We start from the raw sequence: 18,071 nt of genomic DNA on the forward strand, positions 1-18,071 counted from the left end.
GGAGGACCAGCAGCTTCAGCTACTAGATGTCATCAGTAATCATCCTCCCTCTCAGACTGATGCATATCAGGAGGAGCTCCACTAAATCAAAGGAACTGAACTGCTGTAAAATGGGTGTGAAAAGAGAGTTGGGTACAATTATTCTAACTGCATGGATGGGGAAGTGGAAAGCAGCAGAAGGCTTTATTACATGGAGAAACAATAAAGTCTTGGCTCCAGTTGCATGGTTTATGTGGAGATGACAAGCAGCCAAGGTCTAGGCTATAATCCTGTGGTTTATTGGGCAAGAAGAAGCTAAGACTTGGTTCTAATTTCAGATATTCATGTATATACTGAAGAGCATTGTGATTACTTCAAATGAACAAGCTAGTGCAGTAGGAAGTTTCTTTCAGCACACAGTGCTTGCCATCATATCTGAGCTTATAATCAAGCCCTTAAAATGAACCTAAAAAGCCAAAGAAATGGATATGCAGTGTTGTAGCTGTGTTGGTCAGAGGATATTAGAAAGATAAGGTGGGTGAAGTAATATTTTTTATTGGACCAACTTCTGTTAGTGAGAGACAAGCTTACACAGAGCTCATCTTCAGGTCTGAAGAAGAGTTCTGTACGGCTCAAGAGCTTGCCTCTTTCACCAACAGAAGCTGGTCTAATAAAAGATATGATCTCACCCACCTTGTCTCTGTAAACAAAGAAATGTCAGATAAAGAGGGCTGGAATTAATGCGGACACTGTGCATAAAATTATCCTAAAACCAAGTTAGTTGTTTTAAGGTTGTCTATAACACCAAGCTCTGTAGCATCTAAGGGCTTGCCATGTTAATTATGTCAGCACAGTGTGGTCTTAGTGTTGTTTTCAGCTTTTCCCTCTTCTGTGGTTATGGAAAGCTCTACTTAGGGTCTATTTTTTCCCCCTTGCATTTGTTAATCTCATTCCAGTTGTTGTGGAAAAAGAGGAAGGTCTTGCAGTGTGTCTTGAAGCCAGCCTCCATTATACTGAATAACAGTGATCTCATCTGAAGGTGACAAATGCATGGATCTTTACAGCCTGGTCCTTGTCCAGGAGGAAAAGGCAGAGTTTCATAGCAAGTTGCAGGTGAAAGGTATTTTTTGCCACAGGCATTCTGTAAATAGTGTAGCACTGCCCACTGATGAGACAGGAGTTTCTAGCTCTCCCCTCCTTCCTACACTTAGATAGCAGGGGCTGGGACTTTGAATAATCAGGTCTGCTCTAATAGGCCTCAAGCAAAGCCTCCACCCCTTGTTGTGCTATCTGCTGTGTGGGATAGGGGAGCCCAGGCCCACCGTCTCCACCAACTGCCAATCCAGGGTTCAACAGTAGGTAGCTACAACTGGCCTCTTGGGATATCAGGCCTCCATCCTCCTTGGACCACTTCCTATCCCAGCCCCTGCCAATTGCACTAGCATAAAACCCTTCTTTTGGGGCTCTGACCTGCACACCCTGTCACTTCTCTTTTGTAGGTTTTCCTCAGGTCCATGCAGGGAGATCTCAGACAAGGTGCCCCTAGGGTAATACTTTTACCCACAGACCCAATTTGTTCCCTTCCACTTCCAGCTCCTCTTCTGAGCTGCTCTTCTCCCTTTTTTAAGCCCTGCCTGCAGGTGCAGCTGAGCAGGCTATGAGCTGCTCTTTAATCTCCTACTTTCCAGTGTGTAATTTGTAAACCCCATCACACATTTCCTTACTATTACTTATGATATATGGAGCTATACCTATCTCAAAGAGGGAAGGGACCTTGAAATGTCATTGAGTCCAGCCTCCTGCCTTCACTAGCAGGACCAAGTACTGATTTTTGCCCCAGATCCCTAAGTGGCCCACTCAAGGATTGAGCTGACAGCTGTGGGTTAGCAGGCCAATGCTCAAACCACTGAGCTATTCCTCCCCCCAATTCAGTGATGGTGTTAAACAGGACTGCTTAGACTCCTGCACTTAAACAAATTGAGCGGTGGGATGGGGGGAGGTTGATGCCTTTGATGGAAAGGGAGGACAGTGTCCCAGCTAGTTCTCCAAAACATTTTCTCCCTTCTGACCAGTACCACTTCAGTTTTGCCTGCATTGAATTTAAGACAGCCGCTCTGATCTCCTGTAGGCAATCTGACATTTTAGCAGTGACTTTGGTTGCATCTGTGGACAATGAAAGAGATCTTGTTATAATGCTGTCTCATCATCTTGCCAAATAGATATTTGCAAAGAAGGGGGTGCAACATGAGTGTTGGATCTCTGGGATCCTTGAGGAAGAGGAGCAATTACCACACTCTGGTTCCTGTTGGAAAGGAATGATAGAGCAACTTCTGTGCTATGCCACCAAATCTAGCTACATGTATGTCCCAAAGTGGACTTAACTCCTTTTTGAGTATCATTAGTTTGTAACACCAGTATTAATTTGTTTGAAGTTATTTCATAACTTCAACATTGGCACTAGTACAATAGGGTATTTAATAGTATAATATTCTGCTGCGTGGACTGAAAATTGGCTGACTATACACAAAAGTTTATATAAACAAGTTGAGAGATCATAAACCAAGGGTTATAATAAATTGGCAACTGGAATGTAAACAAAGAATTTTGTTAAAAGACAAAGTGTCAGATTGAGCAAAAGTATCTAGTGGAGGAATATCCTTATTCATGAAGTAGAAGGGGGAATAAACAGAACATTAATAAAACTCAGAGATGATATAAATTAGGAGGATTTGCAAATGTCAATGAAGGTAGATAAATAATAAAAAGAAACCTAGAGAAATTAGGAGCAGAGGCCCAAAATACAAGAGCAACCACTGGATGGGTAGAAACTGGTCTTGCCTGCCCTGCAGATTGTGACTTTAAAGCACAACTGAAACCTTTATGTTTATTTATATTTATAAAGTATTTGATCCATATGTGAGAGCAACATCTATAGTTAATGTTGCCTAACACTTTCCATTATAAGCCCTTTTTCAGTGGCTTATCACTTTGCCAAACTTACTGTTGAGGCTGAAATTTTCCCTGCTTGCTGTTTGCTTCAGGCTGAAATTATTAGGAAAGGTTCATTGATAACAATTAAGCCATTTCAGAAATGAGGGAAAGATATGTAGTTATGACAATCTTAAATTTTCTCCAAAACATTTCTGGATAGAGCTCTAGTGTCTCAGGGCTTTGGAGCAGGAAGTAGAGATTCATAGAGTTTAAGGGAGCATCATATCACCTAGCCTGACCTCCTGTATGTTGCAGGCCATTACGTTTCACCCAGTAAGCCCTGTATTGAGCTACCGTAACCAGATAGCAAGTGTGAAAAATCAGGACGGGGGTGGGGGGGTAATAGGCACCTATACAAGAAAAAGCCCCGAATATTGAGACTGTCCCTATAAAATAGGGACATCTCGTCACTCTAATTGAGCCCAGTACCTTATGCTTCTTTTTGGCTCAAGCATATTTTCCAGAAAGGCATTCAATCTGAATTCAAAGAGCTCAAGAGATGGGGAATCTACCACTTCCCTTGGCGTTTGTGCCAATGGTTAATAACCTTCAGCATTAAAAAGTTGCGCCTGATTTATAATTTGAATTGTCTGAGTTCAACTTCCAGCCATTGGTTCTTGTTATGCCTTTCTCTGCTAGATTAAAGTACTCAGTATTTTCTCCCCATTAAGGTACTTACACATTGTAACTAAGTCTCCTCTCAATCTTCTTTTTGATAAGCTAAAATAAATTGAGCTCTTTAAGTCTCTCACTGAAGATCATTTTCTCCAACCATCAAATCATTTTTGTGGCTCTTTTCTGCACCCTCTCCAATTTTTCAACATACTTTAAAAAATGTGGTGACCAGAACTGGACATAGTATTCCAGTATTGGTCTCACCAAGGCTGTATGCAGAGGTAAAATCATCTCCATTCATGTCAGGATTAACCAATGTGCACTTGGTATATTTGCACAGGGCCCTCATTTACAGGGGACCCCAACTACCAGTGAAGGGAAACACCCCAACCCAGGACTAGGAAAGGGTGTGGGCCCTGCCTGCATGCTGTGGAATGAGACAATGTACGGGGTAAGTTGGGCCAACCACTGTAGGGTGAATGTGAGGTGGTCTTGCTCTCTAATGACCCCCTGCGGACAGGGAAAGTGGGAGGGTCCCAATTGCCATAGTGCACAACTAAAATTCTTTAATTTAGCCTTCCTCCCTACCCTTGCTCATTGCTCCCCAATTTATACATCCAAAGATTGCATTGGCCCTTTTTGCCATGTCATCACACAGTTCTTAAGACACTTAATGTGTGATTTTAAAATAATGTATAGTGGAAATTTTCAATCAGAATGTTGTGTGGTAATAGCACTTTACAAAACACTTTACAAAAGTCTGAGTGTAGTACATCTATGCAGTTGCCTTTATCAACCAAACTTGTGATATCATCAAAGAATGAAATCAGGTTTGTTTGACAAGAGCAATTTATCCATAAAATCATGTTGACTCTCTTCTAATTATATTCTTATCTTTTAGTTCATTATCAATTGAATCCTATATCAGATTTTCCATTATTTTGCTCAGAATAGATGTAAGGGTAACTAGTCTATAGTTATTCAGGTCATCTCAGCTGCCCTTTTTGAATAGTGGCAGAAACTGCACTCTTCCAGTCTTCTGGAATTTCCTCCTGTATTCCAAGATTTATTAACAATTAACATGAGTGGGCCAAAGATATCATCAGACAACTCTTTCAGGACTCTTGGGTGCAAGTTATCCAAGCCTGCTAATTTAAAAAGGTTTATCCCTCGTAGATATTGTCTAACACTTTCCTCGGTTACTACTGGACTAGAAAGTACTTAATCTTCATGTGATGTGAATACATCATTCTGCTTCTCTCCAAAAATAGAACATAAATATATATTGACCACATCTGCCTTTTCTGTATTATTAACAATTTTACCACCCAATTTAGTAGTGGGCCTATTATACCATTGCTAGCATTTATTTTAGTTCTAATATACTTCAAAAAAATCTTCTTTGTTCTTAGCCCTGACAGCTATGGATTTTTACCTGATGTCCTTCCCTTCCCTTATCAATTTTCTGTATTTCATGACTTCTAATTTATACTATCTGACAGCTATTTCCCCCCTTTTGCATTTGTATATATATATTTTTTAATTGCTGCCTTCACTTCGCCCCTGAACCAGTATGAACTCTTAGCCAAAGGTGTCCTCTTTCTTGATTATGGAACTGTGGCTTTTTAGCTATCTAGTAAATTCTTCTCAAAGAACTCTCAATTTTCATTACATTTTTCCGTCTGAAGTTTTTCTTCTTATCAATATTGCTAATAGTTTCCCTCAACTTTGCAAAATTTGCCCTTTTAAAGCACCAAATATATATATTATTGAGTGCTATAACTTTTGTGTTAAAAATTATCATCTCTAATTCAGCAGAGGGTTGTTCTTAGGTTGTCCATATTAAACAAAATCCAGATTTGGTTAATTTGTAAGTCTTGGAAAATTGTTATTTGCCCATGTTCAGTAGAGCTTATTAAATACTTGCTGCTAAAATCTCTGGACATGCTATTTGCATTTGGCATGCTTCAGCCCCCTAGATCTCTTTATATGTGTAATGAAGTAAGCATGGCCTCAGCCTTCACTGAGCTCCGGTTGGGATGAGAAAGAATGCAAACCTTCCCTTCCCCTTTGGCTAAGAGAAAATGCACTGGGCTGAAAGCCAGGAGGAGACATTGAATTCTAGTCTCAGCTCTTCCACTGAATGGGGTTAATTCTGTTCACTTGATAGCCCTTATTCAGTATCCTAAACGTTAAAGAATCATACAAGAGCGACTTGGATCACAAGGATGTTTCATTGACATCAACGTGGGATGGCCGGGAAAGGTGACATTCGCATCTTCAGGAACTCTGGTCTGTTTCAACAGTTGCAGGAAGAGACTTACTTCCCAGACCAGAAAATAACCATTGGGGATGTTGAAATGCGTATAGTTATCCTTGAGGACCCAGCCTACCCCTTAATGCCATGGCTCATGAAGCCATACACAGGCACCATGGACAGTAGTAAGGAGCAGTTCAACTATAAGCTGAGCAAGTGCAGAATGGTGGTAGAAGGTACATTTGGAAATTTGAAAGCACGCTGCCACAGTTTACTGACTCGGTTAGACCTCAGCAAAACCAATATTCCCATTGTTATTGCTGCTTGCTGTGTGCTCCACAATATCGGTGAGAGTAAGGGGGAGACATTTATGGCGGGGCGGGAAGTTGAGGCAAATCACCTGGCCACTGATTACGCGCAGCCAGACACCAGGGCAGTTAGAAGAGCACAGCAGGGCATGCTGTGCATCAGAGAAGCTTTGAAAACCATTTTCATGACTGGCCAGGCTACGGTGTGAGAGTTCTGATTGTTTCTCCTTGATGATAACCAGCCCCCTTGGTTCACTCTGCTTTCCTGTCAGCCAACCCCCTTTTCCTTCCCCCTTTGATCTCCACTTCCAGAGGCAATAAAATCATTGTTGTTTCAAAATCATGCATTCTTTATTAATTTGTCACACAAATGGGGGGATAATGCCATGGTAGTCTAGGGGGGGGGGGCGGGGAGGGAAGCAACGAGTGGGGTGGGGGAGGAGGGGAGGAGGGAAGGACAAGGCCCCACTGCACTTCAAAACTTATTGAATGCCAGCTTTCTGTTGCTTGGGCAGGCCTCTGGGATGGAGTAGTTGAGTGCCCGGAGTCCCCCCCCCACGTTCTTGGGCATCTGAGTGAGTAGGCTATGGAACTTGGGGAGGAGGGCGGGTCGTTACACAGGGGCTGCAGTGGCAGTCTATGCTCCTACTGCCTTTCCTGCAGCTCAACTATACGCCAGAGCATATCAGCTTGATCCTCCAGTAGCCTCAGCATTGCATCCTGCCTTCTCTCATCACGTTGCTGCCACCTCTCCTCTTGCTCCCGCCACCTTTTGTCTTGCTCATCCCTCCTGTCCTCGTGTTCATTTTTTGCTTTCCTGGACTCTGCCATTGTTTGCCTCCACACATTCTGCTGAGCTCTTTCAGTGCAGGAGGACTGCATGAGCTCAGAGAACATTTCATTGCGAGTGCGTTTATTTTGCCTTCTTATCTGTGCTAGCCTCTAGGACAGAGATGATAGGGGAAGTGTTGAAACATTTGCAGCTGTGGGAGGAGAAAAAGGGAGAGTATTCTTTAAAAAGACACATTTTAGAGAACAATAGGTAGACTCTTTCACGGTGAACCAAGCCGTTAACATTACATAGCACCTTTGGTACAAGGTCTCATTTTGCCTCTTATATTGAGGGCCTGCCGGTTTTCGGAGGGGCTGTGGTTTTTGGGTTAACGTGCAGCACAGACCCAACTAACCTCCCCTCCCAATTCTCTGGGATGATCGCTTCACCCCTCCCCTCCACTGCGTGGCTAACAGTGGGGATGATTTCTTTTCAGCCACAGACACCCAGCCCAGCAGGAACGGCCACCTCTGAATGTCCTGTTAATAAAATTCCCCTATTTCAACTAGGTGACCATGAATGATATCAATCTCCTGAGGATAACACAGAGAGATAAAGAATGGATGTTGCTTGAATGCATTCCAGTAGCTATACTGGCCACGAATGCATCCCAAGTCTTCAGGGCAAATTAATCATTAAACACGCTTGCTTTTAAACCATGTATTATATTTACAAAGGTACGCTCACCAGAGGTGCCTTCTCTGCCTTCAAGGTCCGGGAGCCCACCTTGGGAGGGTTGGGTGAGTATTGGCTCCAGCATGATAAACAGTTCCTGGCAGTCAGGGAGAACAGTTTCTCCGCTTGCCTGCTGTGCACTACCCTCCTCCTCCTCATCATCTTCCTTGTCCCCAAAATCCTCATCCCTGTTGTGTGAGACTCTCCCCTTGCAGGAGTCCACGAACAGGGGTGGGGTAGTGGTGGGGCACCTCCTCGAATTGCATGCAGCTCATCATAAAAGCGGCATGTCTGGGGTCTGACCCAGAATGGCTGTTTGCCTCTTTGTTTTTTTGGTAGGCTTGCCTGAGCTCCTTAAGTTTCATGCGGCACTGCTGCAGGTCCCTGTTATAGCCTCTGTCCTTCATGCCCTTGGAGATTTTTTCAAATATTTTGGCGTTTCATCTTTTGGAATGGAGTTCAGATAGCAGTTTCATCTCCCCATATAGCAATCAGATTCAGTACCTCCTGTTTGGTCCATGCTGGGGCTCTGTTGCGATTTTGGGACTCCATAGTCACCTCTGCTGATGAGTTCTGCATGATCAGCTGTGATGATCAGCTCGCTATGCTGTCCAAACAGGAAATGAAATTCAAAAGCTCGTGGGACTTTTCCAGTCTACCTGGACAGTACATCTGAGTTGAGAGTGCTGTCCAGAGCGGTCACAATGGAGCACTCTGGGATAGCTCCCAGAGGACAATACCGTCGAATTGCATCCACACTACCTCAAATTCAACCCAGCGATGTCGATTTCAGTGCTAATCCCCTCGTTGGGGCATAGGCGCCAACTTTCTCCGGTACCACTGGGTGCTCGCACCCTCCAGCCCCTGGCACTGCCCTGAATCCACCTTTTTCCTGCCCCTGGCGCTGCCCCCGCCCCCATTCCAACCCCTTCCTCAAAGTTCCCGCCCCAACTCTGCCCCTTCCCTGCTCCTTCCCTTCCCCAAATCCCCACCCCAGCCCCGCCTCTTCTCCCAGCATGCCGCATTCTCCCTTCTTCCCCTGTTCTCTCCAGCTGTTTCGTGGCACAAGTGCTGGGAGGAAGAGGGGAGAATCAGGATGCAGCGGCGTGCTCACGGAGGAGGCAAAGGTGGAGGTGAGCTGCAGGAGGGGGGCAGGGTGGGGGCACAGGGAGCTGCCAGTGGGTGCTCAGCACCCACTAATTTTTCTCTGTGAGTGCTCCACCCCTGGAGCACCCATGGAGTCGGCACCTATGCATCGGGGAGGAGTACAGAACTCGATTTTAAGAGCCCTTTAAGACGACAGAAATGGCTTCATCGTGTGGATGGGTGCAAGGTTAAATCAATCTAATGCTGCTAAATTCAACCTCAACTTGTAGTGTAGTCCAGGGCTAAGGTAGTTAGTCCATAGGCAGCGATGGCTCCAGGCACCAGCACTCCAAGCGCATGCCTGGGGCTGCAAGCCGTGGGGGGCACCTTTCCAGTCCCTGTGAGGGCAGAAGTCAGGCTGCCTTTGGTGGCTTGCCTGCCGGAGGTCCGCTGGTCCTGTGGATTTGGTGGCAATTCGGTGGTGGGTATGCCGAAGCCGTGGGACCAGCTGACCTCCCGCAGGCAAGCCACCAAATCCATGGGAATGGGGACCTCCCGCAGGGAAGTCGCCAAAGGCTGCCTGACTGCCATGCTTGGGGCAGCAAAAAAGCTAGAGCTTCCCCTGTCCATAGGATTGTGGGATACTTCTGCTGCATTCCCAGGATATGAGTCAAGTGGCACTATGTCTATACTGCAAAGCAATAGGGCTCAAATCCTGGGTCCTGGCTTGACTCAAGCTCGGACCCTCCATCCTCATAGGGTCCTGGGACCCTACGTCTGAGCCCTAGGTTACTGTGATTTGTGTGTAGATGGAAGAGGGATTAGGCTTGACCCTAAGTTTGATCCTGGGTTTATATTGCAGTATAGATGTACTACCTCTGGATGAAGGAGGATTTCTCACTAAGATGGAGTCGAAGGCCTCTCTAGAGTCCTTGGAACAGGTGACAACTGGTCACCAATTGCCCCAAGAAATAAGGACTATCACGATAGCTCCATGCTTGACAGCGGAGTCCCCAGCTGCCTACTGTGCTTTGGGACCTTTGCAAAGGACTATGGTGTGCTGAAAGCAGACATCTGGTGCTATCTGGTGCTCATTGGGGAAGGAAAACCAATTCAGATGGGAACAGTTTTCCCTAGATTCTTGGCCTCAAGCAGTGGCAATGGCTATGGGATTTCTGCCCTTGATGGCAAAGGAGGATGTACAGTGCTTTGAGGAAATTGAGCAGGTGATGGCACTGGACTGTTTTGTCTGATCCTACCAGGAGGGCCCAAAAAAGTGGATTTGCCACCACCAGGTAACACACCTGAAGGAGGCATCACGACTCATACAGAACTTCTCGGTGGCGGAACTGGACTATCGGATAATTGAGAGACCTTTGAAACAGGTCCCCCTTTTGAGAGTGAGGCCAGCAGTGGCTGAGACTGAGGCTGTGGCCAGGAGATACACAGGCTTCTACTGAGAAGGTCCCAGTGGGTCATGGGGCCAGGTTACAACCCCCAGGAAGGTAAAGACCAGGGTGTGAATTTGCTGGGTGCAGTCTGGTCTGTTAAAGCCATAGGTGCTGGAATGAGGGGTGCTGGGGAGTGCTGCTGCACCCCCTGGCTTGAAGAGGTTTCCATCATATTCAGGGTTGACAGCCTGGTTCAGTTGCTGTCAGCACCCCCACTGTACAAATTGTGCCAGTACCCCTGGTTGAACCGCTCTGTCCGTTTTAATTCTCCAGTCCAGCATGTCTTTTACAATGCTTTGCCAGGAACAGCAAACCCCTTCAGGCTCTGTTCACTCACAGCCACCAGCATGCAAAGTCACACCCAGCTGAGTAACATGAATGCTGTCCCAGACACTCATGAACTACACAAGGGACAACACCACAAATTCCCCAATCTCAGCATTGCACCCCAGAAACATGCATCTCAGGACCCCCCACCCCAAACAGTGTAAGCTCATTAAAAGTTTGTCATTCCATCAAAGAGTAATGAATATGCAACAGCCTTTGTTAACCTGAGTAGAGGGCCTCCAAACACTTCCGCCAAAACACATTACTTTACATAAAAGATTGAAACAAGTTTATTTGCTAGAGAAAGATAGATTAAGTGATTATAAGGGATAAGGGCATAAAAGTCAGAATTGATTATCAAAGAAATAAAAGACAAAACTGCAATCTGATTCCTAACCTTTACCATGCTAAATAAGATTAGAAAGCAAAATGGTGTCTCTCACCCAAAAACTGTCAGCAGACCATACTGACTGCTTTCCAGACAGGATCATCCTAACCCCCCACTCTGCAACAGTTCCATTATGGTTCTTTGCCTTTCAAACAATCTTGCTGCTATGAGTAGAGGTAGGGGAAGAGAAGTAACAAGGAAGCCATTGTCTCTTATTTTATACCCTCCTTCTCTCGTTGAGGATTACCACCCCTTCCACTAGGGTGCAGACAATCAGTCTGTGGTGTATGTGAGAGTCAAAGCTCGTTCCAGGTGAATTGTAAATTTCTTGTTCATGCCTTCTGCATACATGAGGGTGTGATGTTCTGTACCTTGTGGGAACACCGAGCCCCCCATGTTCATCCTTATAAAATGATTGTGTGGTATCCAGTGCAACGTTTGTCATGTTGGGTGTCTTTGGAAGGCTCATGATGCACTGAGCATTGTTGTTATAGTGATGTTATAGTCAAGGATTGGAGTGACCTAGCAGATTCCCAGTCTAGATAACACCAGGGAAACGTCACAGAGGGATGACATGCAAATCCTTTGTTTACATTCCCCCCAATGGCAAATGGTTGCTTCAGTAGCTAAGTTTTCTAACTCCTGTGGTCAGTCTTTTGTTGATACTGAAGAGCGAATCTGCAGGTGTTCCTCAGAAATGCAACATATTTCAGTAACGAACATATAGCAAAATCTTATAACTCCATGTACAATGTACACACATTTTAACAGAACAATGATACTCAGCAGATTATGAGTTTTCAAATGATACTTCATAAGGCATACTTTGTACAAAATATATCATAACCATATGAAAGTGGTGAATGTAGGATACAAGGTGTCATATGGAGTACAGTATTAGATCCCAGTTTTGGGTCTGGAGTTGGTGAGGGGGTCCCTGACTAAAGATAAGGGGGAGTTCCATGGTGGGGCTGGGGAGTCCCCTAATTTACTTCTGCCTGGCCTTTCTGCCCATAGAGTATCAGGACTGTTCCCCTGTAGGGTGATTATTTACAAGACTTTTATAGTTTCACTCACAGTCAATGGAACAGAGATGTTAGGCCTCGTGGATTCAGGTTCCTGGGAGACATTTGTGCAGGACCAGCTGATAACCCCATAGACCAATAGGCTTCATCCATGGGGATATCCAGCCCTATCCCATGGCCAATGGGATGTTGGAATACTGTAGCTAGACAGTTAGCTTACCTGGTGGGTTTGGCCCATGACTATGGTTCCATATCCAGTCTCTGAATGGAATCAGCTGAGATAGACCAGAACCATCACCAGTACCTAGAGGAGAACTGACCATTGGGGGGTCTTTCTATTCTTTGATCTTGAACCCTTTGGTCCCTGGCCCAAATATCTAAGGGAATGTCATTGTACAAGGAGATGTTGATGACATTGCTGTTCTTTTAGAGCCCAGCAGCCTCTGGAAAAGGCAGAATGGGCAATGTAATGTTGAACCATACATTCTGCATTTGTAAGGACAGGACACCTCCAACTCCTCTCTTGGGATAGATGCTCAGTCCAGTCAGTCAAAGCCAAAGGGATGATGCAGTATTTCATTGGCTGTCTGGAAGACTGGCTAGTGTGAATGGGGTATTAGTTGAACCTGCCTGGGATTCTCGGTACTCTTACTGTGAACTTGAGGGGAACATCCTGGATTGGCCAGACAGAAATAGCTGAAGTGAACTTCTTGTTCCCAAACCAGATTAGAGAAAGGTATTGAGCTTGGCCTGCCATGCACTATGGTCAGGTCATTTAGGGGAAGAAATGATCCAGGAGAAGGTGGCAGGTTGATTCATTTGTCTGGAAATCTACCAAGAAATTAAAGACTATTGAGCTTCTTGACCTCAATACCAGTTGGTGACAGACATGCCCACAAGGCTCCCTTTGTCTCTCTCTGCTGGTGGGAGCTCTGTTTGATTAGACTGGAGCGGACCTAGAGGGACCCCTAAAGCCAAGTGTGAGTGGTTGCTGATTTATCCTAGGAACTGTGGATTATGCTGCTGGAAACCCAGAGATTATGCACCCTTGTGCTTGGCATCAGCACAAAATATAGCTAATGAGGCACTGAAAGTATTTTCCCACTTAGTGATCCTAAGGGTGATCAGAACACTGTGTTCATGTGCTGGCTAATCTAGGAGATATTGCCTAGATTAAGTATCAGAGGGGTAGCCGTGTTAGTCTGAATCTGTAAAAGCAGCAAAGAGTCCTGTGGCACCTTATAGATTAACAGACATTTTGGAGCATGAGCTTTCGTGAGTGAATACCCGCTTCGTTGGATGCATGTAATGGAAATTTCTAGAGGCAGGTATATTTATGCAAGCAAAAAGCAGGCTAGAGATAACGAGGTTAGTTCAATCAGGGAGGATGAGGCCCTCTTCTAGCAGCTGAGGTGTGAAAACCAAGGGAGGAGAAACTGGTTTTGTAGTTGGCAAGCCATTCACAGTCTTTGTTTAATCCTGAGCTGATGGTGGCAAATTTGCAGATGAACTGAAGCTCAGCAGTTTCTCTTTGAAGTCTGGTCCTGAGGTTTTTTTCCTGCAGGATGGCCACCTTAAGATCTGCTATGGTGTGGCCAGGGAGGTTGAAGTGTGCTCCTACAGGTTTTTGTACATTGCCATTCCTAATACCTGATTTGTGTCCATTTATCCTTTTCCGTAGAGACTGTCCAGTTTGGCCGATATACATAGCAGAGGGGCGTAGCTGGCATATGATGGCGTATATTACATTGGTGGACGTGCAGGTGAATGAACCAGTGATGGTGTGGCTGATCTGGTTAGGTCCTGTGATGGTATCGCTGGTGTAGATATGTGAGCAAAGTTGGCATCAAGGTTTGTTGCATGGATTGGTTCCTGAGTTAGAGCTACTATGGTGCAGTGTGCAGTTACTGGTGAGAATATGCTTCAGGTTGGCAGGTTGTCTGTGGGCAAGGACTGGCCTGCCACCCAAGGCCTGTGAAAGTGTGAGATCATTGTCCAGGATGGGTTGCAGATCCCTGATGATGCATTGGAGGGGTTTTAGCTGGGGACTGTATGTGATGGCCTGTGGAGTCCTGTTGGTTTTTTTCTTGGGTTGGTCTTGCAGTAGGAGGCTTCTGGGTACACGTCTGGCTCTGTTGATCTGTTTCCTTATTTCCTCATGCGAGTATTGTAGTTTTGAGAATGCTTAGTGGAGATTTTGTAGGTGTTGGTCTCTGTCTGAGGGGTTAGAGCAGATGCGGTTGTACCTCCGTGCTTGGCTGTAGACAATGGATTGTGTGGTGTGCCCGGGATGGAAGCTGGAGGCATGAAGGTAGGCATAGCGGTCAGTAGGTTTTTGGTATAGGGTGGTGTTAATGTGACCATCACTTATCTGTACCGTAGTGTCTAGGAAGTGGACCTCCCGTGTAGATTGGTCCAGGCTGAGGTTGATGGTGGGGTGGAAGCTGTTGAAATCATGGTGGAATTTTTCCAGAGTCTCCTTCCCATGAGTCCAGATGATGAAGATGTCATCAATGTAGCATAGGTAGAGAAGGGGCGTGAGTGGATGAGAGCTGAGGAAGCATTGTTCCAGGTCAGCCATAAAAATGTTGGCATATTGTGGGGCCATGCGGGTGCCCATAGCGGTGCCACTGATCTGGAGATATATATTGTCATCAAATTTGAAATAGTTGTGAGTGAGGATAAAGGCACAGAGCTCAGCAACCAGTTGTGCTGTGGCATCATCAGGGATACTGTTCCTGACAGCTTGTATTCCATCTGTGTGTGGGATGTTTGTGTAGAGAGTCTCTACATCCATGGTGGCTAGGATGGTGTTTTCTGGAAGGTCACCAATGCATTGTAGTTTCCTCAGGAAATCAGTGGTGTCACAGAGATAGCTGGGAGTGCTGGTGGCATAGGATCTGAGTAGAGAGTCCACATATCCAGACAGTCCTTCAGTGAGAGTGCCAATGCCCAAGATGTTGGGGGCGTCCAGGATTTCTGTGTTTGTGGATCTTGGGTAGTAGATAGAATAACCCTGGTCGGGGCTCTAAAGGTATGTTGTTTTGTTCCAGTGTTAGTGCAGGGAGTGTCCCAAGTAGATGGTGCAGTTTCTTAGTGTATTCCTCAGTGGGATCTGAGGGAAGTGGCCTGTAAAATTTGGTATTGGAGAGTTGTCTGGCGGCCTCCTTTTGGTAGTCAGACCTGTTCATGATGACAACAGCACATCGTTTATCAGCCTCTTTGATTATAATGTCAGGTGGTTTCTGAGGCTGTGGATGGCATTGCGTTCTGCACGACTTAGGTTATGAGGCAAGTGATGTTGTTTTTCCACAATTTCTGCCTGTGCACGTCGACGGAAGCATTCTATGTATAGGTCCAGACTGTCATGCTCATGACAGCTCATGCTCCAAAACATCTGTTAGTCTATAAGGTGCCACAGGTCTCTTGCCTAGATTAATATATGATTGTCTTAATATATGATTGTCAGGGCCCTGCTTGCCACCTGCAGACATATGGGCTAACAGATCACTACAACTTTAAGTTAAAGGGAATGCTGCAAAAATTTTTTACTACTGAACCTCAAAATTGGAGTAAAATGGTACAATACTTATTGTTCACAGTCGCAGAGGTCCCACAGGCCTCTATGGGTTCCTCACTGTTTGGCTTATTATAAGGTAGTCTGTACAGGGGTAGTAGTAAGAAGCCCCAAAACAAATAGTGCAGTCTGAATGTGCTAGTCCCAAGCTGAATAAGAGTATCTGGTTCGGCATTGACTTCAGGAAAGCTAATGCAGTGTTGAGGTTTGACACCTATCCCATGAACAAGCTGTTGGATAGGAAAGGAAAGGCTACTACATAGGTAACAATCCTGGACCACAGCAAGGGGTTCTGGCAGACACCCTTTACTCCAGAGTCCGGGGAGATAACATCATTTGGACTACACCAATTTTGGACTCTTCCATTCGGGCTCCAGGTGTCCCAAGCCACATTCCAGTGGTTGATGGATAAGGTGATTTTACCTCACCAATCATATCCTGTGGCCTCTCTGCAATGTGGTAATCTGTTTAACCATTTTGTTGGAACATCTTGAGGGGGTGTGGCAAAACTACTGTCCCTTAAGGCAACGAGACCAACAGCCAACCAGGCCGAGTATCAATTGGCAATGCAGAGACGGAATATTTGGACTACATCTTGGGGAATGGGTAAGTCAAACCTCTGGCCAGGAAGGTTACGATCCTTCTAGAATGTGTGAACCCCACTACAAAATGGTAGGTCACATCCTTTCCGAGGTTAGTGAGGTATGATCAATGCTCCGTGCCTCAGTTTTCACGATAGCTACTCCCTTAGCTGATCTCTCGCACCATAAGGCACTCTGGAAGGTACTGTTATTCACTGGTGAAACCTTGTTTTGGACTAAGTTAACTTCAGTGAGGTTGATGGGTGTGAACACATCCTTTGATTAACATAACTGTAAGGCTAAGAGTCATGAACACCCACATAAGACAAAAGGATTATGTGAACCCGCCCAGGAGTTTTTAGACTGGGTGGGTGAAGGGGCTTTTGCTGAGTATTATGTTGGGTAAAGTGTTCTTGTGTGAGGGAATAGAGAACAGAAACTAATAAAAAACCATCCTCCTGAGCAATGCAAGTTTCAGCGCTGTAAAGTGGCAGTATAGACAGTACACCAGCACTGGTAGTTAGTTACTCCCCTCATGGGGGTGGTTTTTATTACAGTGCTGAGAGAGCACTTTAATGTTAGTAGACATATGAGAGACACAGGTAAAAAGCAAGAAAACCTAGCCAAGCAGTAGCCTGTGAACTCAGAATATGACCCTGCTAAAAACTAGAGAGAGAGTTTTTAGGTTTCCTGTTGGCTAATGAGGCTTGGGGCTGTAAGCTAAGGAACTATTCTTTTGTTTCTGGTTCTTCCTGTGTCAGAGAAGAACTTGTACATTCCTGGTAAATAAACAAGATTGCAAATAAAAAAAATACCACACTATCAATGTTTTTTACCCCCAACTGAAACACCTGTAGGATCCCAAACTTTGACTAGCCGCATAGGTTGAAAAAAGGAACAGTACATTGGCTCCCAGTTTGTGCAAATGCTTTTGGGGAGTTCAAACGGCTCCTCTGCAGTGAATAATGCTGTGTAGTCCAGACTACATGAGGAGTTCATCCTGCAGATGGATGCCTCTGAGCAGGATCTTGGAGCCATTCTCTAGCAGGGGCAAGAGAATGGAGAGCAGAACGTCCTCTATCAATTCTACCATGTTCCACAGACAATTCCTGCCCTTAGAGAGAAACTGTTTGGTAACAGAGGAGGAGAGATTAGCAATAAAATAGGCAGTCAAGACAATCAGATTTTACCTGCTTGAGGCACCTTTTGCACTGGTTACTGCCCAATGTCCCTCTGAAGTGGCTGCTTACACAATCAAAACCAAAATTTAAATTCTGTCCCTCAGCCTTGCACTGGGTGATAGATTACATGACCCACTGGTTTTATGAAAAGCATAAAATTGGGCTTCTAGTAGATTGACTCCATAACCAAGAGATCCCAGGCACAGTAATCCAGTCAAGATTCTAGAGGCTATGCCTTCGTACCATATTCCATAAGATAGTTCCCATTTTTTTGCAACTCGATTAAAATAAAGATATTTATTATGGAAAATAAAAAAACTTCAACCACTTTTGAGACACTAATGCCTTTACAAGCAGCTTTGAAAAATCTGTTTGAAGCTATGATGAAGGAACATGCTCACTAATCTGACGTTAGAAAAGCACACTATTTACTGTAGATTCATCTATAAAAAATCTTGCATACAACTGTTTAGCAGAATTTATTTGGAAGTCAGGTTTAAAATTAGTGCTAAATAATTTAGAGAGGAGACAAATAATAGGGGATCTGACAAATATATAATAAATGGCATAGGAAAGGCCCTATTTATATTTTCTCAAAATAAGAGAGCCATGTAAAACTCAAGGAAATGTGAGATCTGAATGCACAACAACCAGTGGAGATTGGGAGCCTTCGGAGTGGGAATCTGGGGAAGGTGGGGTCCAAGAAACTTGATGGGCAAAGGAGAATGGGAATAGAGACCTGGAATCTGAGGAGCAGGGGCCTAAAGTCTCATGGAGAGGGAACTGTTGGGGATGGAG

The sequence above is a fragment of the Gopherus flavomarginatus genome, chromosome 1, assembly GCF_025201925.1.
Source record: "Gopherus flavomarginatus isolate rGopFla2 chromosome 1, rGopFla2.mat.asm, whole genome shotgun sequence".
Lineage (NCBI taxonomy): Eukaryota > Metazoa > Chordata > Testudines > Testudinidae > Gopherus > Gopherus flavomarginatus.